This window comes from Pteropus vampyrus, unplaced genomic scaffold (genome assembly GCF_000151845.1).
Source record: "Pteropus vampyrus isolate Shadow unplaced genomic scaffold, Pvam_2.0 Scaffold51, whole genome shotgun sequence".
Taxonomy (NCBI): Eukaryota; Metazoa; Chordata; class Mammalia; order Chiroptera; family Pteropodidae; genus Pteropus; species Pteropus vampyrus.
Genome location: NW_011888832.1, coordinates 3,213,410 through 3,220,025, shown reverse-complemented (window position 1 = coordinate 3,220,025; position 6,616 = coordinate 3,213,410). Strand labels below are relative to the sequence as shown.

The 6,616-nt window shown below is 41.4% G+C and overlaps 1 long non-coding RNA gene across 2 annotated transcripts in view; it reads right to left on the bottom strand.

The window, feature by feature from the left end:
- LOC111739584 overlaps positions 1-6,610 on the bottom strand; it is a 14,728-nt gene extending 8,118 nt beyond the window's left edge. For both annotated transcript variants that reach the window (XR_002780313.1, XR_002780314.1), the window contains exons 1-2: positions 3,406-6,610; positions 1,572-1,616 (exon numbers count right to left, since the gene is read on the bottom strand). This is a non-coding gene — a long non-coding RNA (uncharacterized LOC111739584). The remainder of the gene's footprint in view (positions 1-1,571; positions 1,617-3,405) is intronic.
- Positions 6,611-6,616: the final 6 nt, after the last annotated feature.

The following is a 6,616-nucleotide window of genomic DNA, read 5'->3' as shown; positions in this document are numbered from 1 at the left end:
GGCAGATGCTTCTAGAAGAAAAGCAGCCTTCATGCCAGGTTCACCCTCTGGGGTTCCTAGATCTCGTTCCTATAACCTTACAGCATAGGTTAACTGGTGGCATTTGATGTCTTCAAATACTTCATATATCAGATCCACCATTATTGGGGTAGAACTCCATCCAGCTGAAACACTTTGATTCTCATTTTGATTTCTTATGGAATATAGATTCAGGATTAAAAAAAAAAAATTAAAACGTATTTGTTTTGGATTTTCTTGGATCCGCCACAGGGCAGATAATCATATCGGCGGGGGAGGGTTTGGGGTGGCTTACAAGGCTTCTTAATTCAAGAGTGTCCTCTTCTGTTGCTACAGTGAAGTCCAGCTTCTTTAATAAGAAGTAATCTCTTTTAACTGATATTAATATCATGTAATGAATCTATCGTGTTTCTCTGGGGCTTGAAGTTTCAGCTATGTCTCCAAGGGACAGCTCTCCCTTCCAAAATGTCCCCGTCTCTTCCAGAAGAGGCGTCTTTCCGAGGCTGCTACCTCTGGTCCTATGTGCTTCTCAAGCCCCTTCCTTTCCCTTCCCTAGTAGCCAATGCTTCGATCCGACAGGCCTCGCACTCTTCTTAGTCTGTCCCCCCTTGGGGTGGACCTTCTCCCGTTCTGTGCGAGAATCCTGTCACGCACTCCTCCACTCTGCCCAGCCTTCGCCTTACGCAACCTCTGGTGTGGGCTTCTGAGCCCATGTTTACTTCCTACACTTCCCCATAATGGGAAGTTTGTAGAATTTTCTGTCTCCTAGCTACGCTGTAGGAGCGTGTTATTTTTTTGTCCTATTAGAACCTAGAATAATAACATGTATTTTTAACTTGTAGTTAGAATTATTTTTTAGTTATCCATTTACTATTGATTTCTAATTTCATCGCATTTTGCTTAGAGAAACACAGTCTATAAGGTTTTGACTCTCTGGAAATTAAGGCTTCCTCTGTGAATGAGGACACAGTTGATTTTTCCATCTTCTTTCAATGTTCCATATGTATTCCACATTCAGATTTAGTAATCACATTAAGCAAATTTTCTAGACTTATTATTTTTGGATCTATCACTCTCTGAACGTTAAAATGTACGAAAATCGATGTAGCCACATATTTTGTCCATAGTTCTATCCGTTCCTGTTTCATGTATTTTGAAGCTACACTGTTAGGTGTATGTATGTTCAAGTTCATGGTATTGCCGACATGTTGTTCTCTTTACCTGTAGAAAACGTCCTTCTTTGTTCCCTGTTTTCCACCTTGGAGTCTATCCTGTCTGATATTAAAATTGTTACCCCGCCTTAATCTTTACATGCTCAATACATCTATCTCGTTTTATAGCTTGTTTTTCCTGTCTTGTGTAGAAGTCTCTCAACCTCTGTGTTGTATGTAGTCCCTTAAGTGTTCTTCAAAAATTTCTTATGTTCCCTATTGTTAATGATGACATGTGTAAGTATGACAAAAACATTTATATCAAATAAAGCTTGATTTTAGTAACACATTTCCTTTAAAATTAAAAAGCAAACAAACAAACATTATGCTTCAGCTCCTTACCAGTGATTCCCGAGAACTTCCTGCGTTACAGCCTCTGTTCCCTCCCTGTAAAAAAGCACAAGAAGCAAAGATACAAAAATTAGCTCGTCGTTCCCTGTGTTTCATAGTAGCCGGTAAGAGTGCCCCCGCCATGTTAAATTACAAAAAGTCTTTTAACTCACGGGAACATTTGGGGAAGGCCACTGGAGCCGTTGCAGATGCTAAAGAAGGCAGCTAAAGTAGTGGCTGTACCACCAAGAAAAGAGGGGGGAAAAGTGCTTTCATGAACTAAAAATGAGCAGGGGGACGGACAGGTGGGAGACGCTCAGTTGAATATAAGTGTGGACAGAAATATAGAGATCAAGATGGTGCATGTGATTCAAAAAAAATACTAATGGCGTTCAGTGACGGGACAGGAGAGGCCGTCACTGAGGTGAGACAGGTGAATCCCAGTGGAGAGCGAGAAGGGTACAAAGCACCAGAGAAGCCAGAAGGCGTCTCCCCGGGGAATGAAGGCGTGATCTGAGAACCAGAGTTTACTTCAGGAAACGCCGAAGCAGAGACGCGGCCGACGTTACACGGACAACGAAAGGGCAAGGACGGAAGCTCGGGCACCAGCGGGAACGGGGGCCCGGTCTCCCAGGAGCTTGGCCTGTCGGGCAGTCCACCGGCCCTGCGAAACGGGAGTGAAAATTCTGTCTTGCGAGAGAAAAGAGGTTAGCGTGAGGTGTTTTCTGAGTCTGTAGTTTCGGTTTTTAAAACACTTGCTCCTACGGCTTTGATATTTTTTAACTTTCTGGTTGACCTGGGGGTCGTTTCTGTTCTGAGCAAAGGGGATGGAAAGCTGTGTTTGCTCCCACTCGTGGATCTAACTGGGCACGTCGTCCAATCTCTAACAAATCATGGGTTTAGTTTTTCTTGGGTAAGGTAGTCAGAGGCCTTCAGGCACGAGTGGCTTACGAAAATGTAGTCTAGTGGTTGGAGATGGGTTATCGTCCTGATACTGTCGATCACTTGATAGTTCTATATTCCCCCAAAGCTCTCCTTTGGTTGTTTTATACTACACAAAGATGACATTTTATTGTCAAATTTGTTCACAGACATGATTCACATTTTGCTTTCTAGGCCATAAGGAAATCATTCTAAATTCAGCAACAGTTCCAGTTTGACTAAAAAAAAGTTATTTTCCATATCCACAAAAATGTTAATCAGATTCTTGTTAGAACATGTACAAGAAGTGGTTTTCATTGTCACAGCTCTTGATGTCAGATTACTAAGATAATTTATGTTTCGTCGTGGGAACACGGGTGCAGGCAGAACCTCCCGAGTCACATGACCGCTTCTTCGTAGCACACAGGAATTATTTGTGTTTTGTGGTAACGAATGAATGGCAGGAACAGCAGATTTCAATGTGGCTGTTCTTTATTTGATTAAATATATACTCTATTTATTCTTTAAAAAAACTAATTTAAGTTAAACGGCAATAAACCATAATAATTTAGAAAACATGTTGAAACTGAGAGTGAAGAGAAATGTTCTCTATGTAAACCACACTGAAAACCGTAAAACTTATTTTTGTCAACTGCTTCTCATGACAGTGGCTGGGAATGTGACATTTCTACTACAGTAGGCAAAAAACCATGTAAAATACACTCTCCCACATACCACAGCATATCTCTGTTTATCTTTCCCAACTGAAAGCGTTACAGCCCCGCGAAGAGCTCAGCGGACTGTGTGTTACACCAAGAGCTCTAAGTTCACGCGAGCCGTACCTTCAGCGAGCGTGTCGTGTGGCAAGGCCTCTGCGGGCCCCGCCTGCCCCCAGGCCCCACCAAATGGTTCGGGGTTGGCTCACCCAGAGAAAACCACTGCTCTGTAATCCAAAAGGTGGTGAAGTTTTCAAAGAACTCTGGTCGACACGAGACAAAACAAACACCTGTTCTTGGACAGGTTATAAGCCCCGACGAAAGGATCCGTGCGACAGCATCTGACACCGCTTGTCCACTCTGAACGTGTCGGCGCCCAGTCGGTGACTTACGAAAATGGCCTTTGCGAATTTACGTAGTTTGAAGGTGAGTATTTCAAAACTAGAAAGGGAATATTTAATAACCCATTCTGGTAAACATAAACGTGGCAGAAACATGGCTAATCCCCTGCTATCATCTGAGGTATGCATTCCACACAGCTGACTAGATCGCAGAAGCTTTCTAATCAAAACTTCCCCTCTCCCCTTAAAGATAAGGAGTCAGTGCAGTCCGGTTCTTCTCCCTGCAGAAAGGGTATTTAGTTTGGGATGTAATGTTTTAAAACAATAATACAAACCTCCTGGGAGAATACCACAATAAATGTCTCAAAAACCACTCGGTTAGTCCCAGGGTGCAATCCGGCTGCTTTGAATTACGGCAGGGAATATTACGGGCCTTAATGACACTGTAACTGCACAAAGCCAAAAAAAGCTAGAAAGTGAGGCCAAAAGGATGAGCTCAGAGCCAGCTGAAGTGACAACAAACATGTGGCTGTTTACTAGGGTTGGAGAGGTTTCATCTGCAGATGTTTGTGGTCTCTAGAAGGTTCCAGAGGAATGAGTTATTATGAAGATCTGCAGAGTTTGATGAGAGCAAGATTCTTCTTGGAGATGGCAGGCCCCAAACAGGGAGGCCCAATGGTAGAAACAGAATTTATAGATTTCTGTGGTCAGATCATACTCTACCGGTCCCACAACTGTACATCAACAAATTAATATTGTACGGATGTCATTTCAAAGCCTCCTACAGACGAGAGTCGTTACTGAAGCCGTCAGAGCACAGATGGCTCAGACTATATGCAGATATTCCTACTTGCATTTGTGCATTATAGCGGCTCTTTTTTTCTCTGTTGAACTGTAATGAATTGTCTCATAATCTATTCCATCTTCTTGCCATTAGCGGGCTTTGAATGTTCACAAATAGGAGCAAAGAACTCATTTTCCAGAGCTTTAATCACACAAAGAGGGAAGGCCTAATTCTCTAAATGAAATGGTCTGTGATCACTGAAGCAGAGATTTAATATATCACGGCAAATTAGGTAGATTTTAATAAATTACTTATCTCCCTGAATACTTTACATATGCTTAAGAAGGAACCTAGCCTGTTTGCAAACAGTGAAAACCCGCAGCCTATAAAAATCCTTTGAAGAAAATGACAAATAAAAAAGTAAATTAAAAAATGAAATGTATTATACCCGAGACCTCGAGAGACAATTCCTTTGCAGCGCTGATCCACAGCTCCATTAAAAATATCAATTAAATCCTTCAGCGAGATTGGGTAAAAGCTAGAAAATTAACTTTCTGAGCTGCTTTTTGAGGATCTGGTTATCCAGATACACTCCAGCATTATATGAGCTTGATGTAAATTTAAAAAATGATAAAGATACTTCTTTCAGGTCTAACTGAGCATATAATCTTGAGCCAACCTTTAAATAATTTCCTTCTATGTCATAAGCTAAGTTTTCAAAGTATAAGTTTCATATATACCTATATCTGTCTCCTCTTTATAGACACACATTCCTGGATCTTATGATCAATATCATCATTGCAAATCCATGAAAATAACACAGATAGGAAGAACTGTAATTTTTCAGGAAGAAAAATAAAAAACTTGCAGTAATTTAATAAGTTGGTGCCAAGTCTCATTCTTTATATTTAATTTAAAGATAGAAACTGCATGCATCAAAGAAAATGCACACTGAGCTTTAATGTGCATAAAATGGATATTAGCATTTTAAAGAGGAAGATTAACACATTAATCCAAGTAATTTTCATATATTGCTTCTAATAAAATCTTCACAGTCTAAAACTCTTAATGAGGCTAATCATAGGCATTCCATTTAGTGGGACAATTAGGGATAACATAAAAGTATTTCTTTTTCACAGGTTCTCCAAGATTTAAGCTATTTGCTTATTAAAAATAAAAATGGGAACTGCATTTCAGTTCTTCATAAGAAAATGTTATAAATGCAAATAGACTTTCTCATGCTATCGTGCAGGTATAAATTATTGAGAAGGTGTTGCCCATGTGGAGATCTGAAATCCTGAGGGGTGGCAGTCATGGGAAGGTGGGAATAGGAAAATAAACAAGTGGAAGAGTATACAAAACTTGAACACTTCAAACCCAGGCCTCCCCCCATGAATTATAGATTACATACACCAGAGTAATTACAACAGTCTCATCTAAGAGCTTTCATGCGAGTGTTTACTCAGGAGTAGGAGGTGCCTCGGGAGCGGTTTCTTTCAAGCCTCCAAGTCATCTCTGCATTGCTCGTAGACAGACCGGAGGGCATGGAGTGCTTCGACTGTGACCCTGAGCTGGCCAATGCTTCCACCATCTGCTCGTGCATCCAGCACTAGGGAGAAAATAGCGGAAAAATGTTAATATCACTCAACAGAGTTTTCTTCAGATACAGTAGCCGAAACAGTAGTTGAAAAGATGAAAATACCTCTATGAATAAAGTCCAACGTTCACTAGCATCTCATAAATCTAAGAATTAAAGCTGCCATGTGTGTGTGAAGATACACATTTTAGATGTCCTGCATGTCCATGTATATTTTTGCTTGTGGAGCTAAAATTAATGACCTAATCATAAAGTTTACCCAGTGGAAAGGCTATAGGATAATGACTCTGACACAGAATCAGAATTTCTAAGCAACGTTTCTAAGAAACAAAGTCCAAAAGGGATCGAGATACAACGAAGAAGACTTTGTTCTAACGTAGTGTTGATAACGAACTTCGGAATGGCACACCACTGTAAAGAAGTGACATGATCACAATTTGGATTGGTTCTCAGGATATTAGGTTTATGGACTGGCTTTGAGGGTCCATGCACCGATGATGCAAGGATGTAAAATTTGGGGTGCATGTACTTTCCTTGAAAGAGGGGCCCCAGCTTTCGGTGGTGGACTGCTGGCGGAGGCCGCGGGCCTCCTCTGAGCTCAGCGGGGGGCCTGATGGGTACTAATTCGGTACCACCCCGGCCCTGGGTGCACATTGAGGCCTGTCGTGACTGACGGCCACGGTCCTGACGCTGTACGT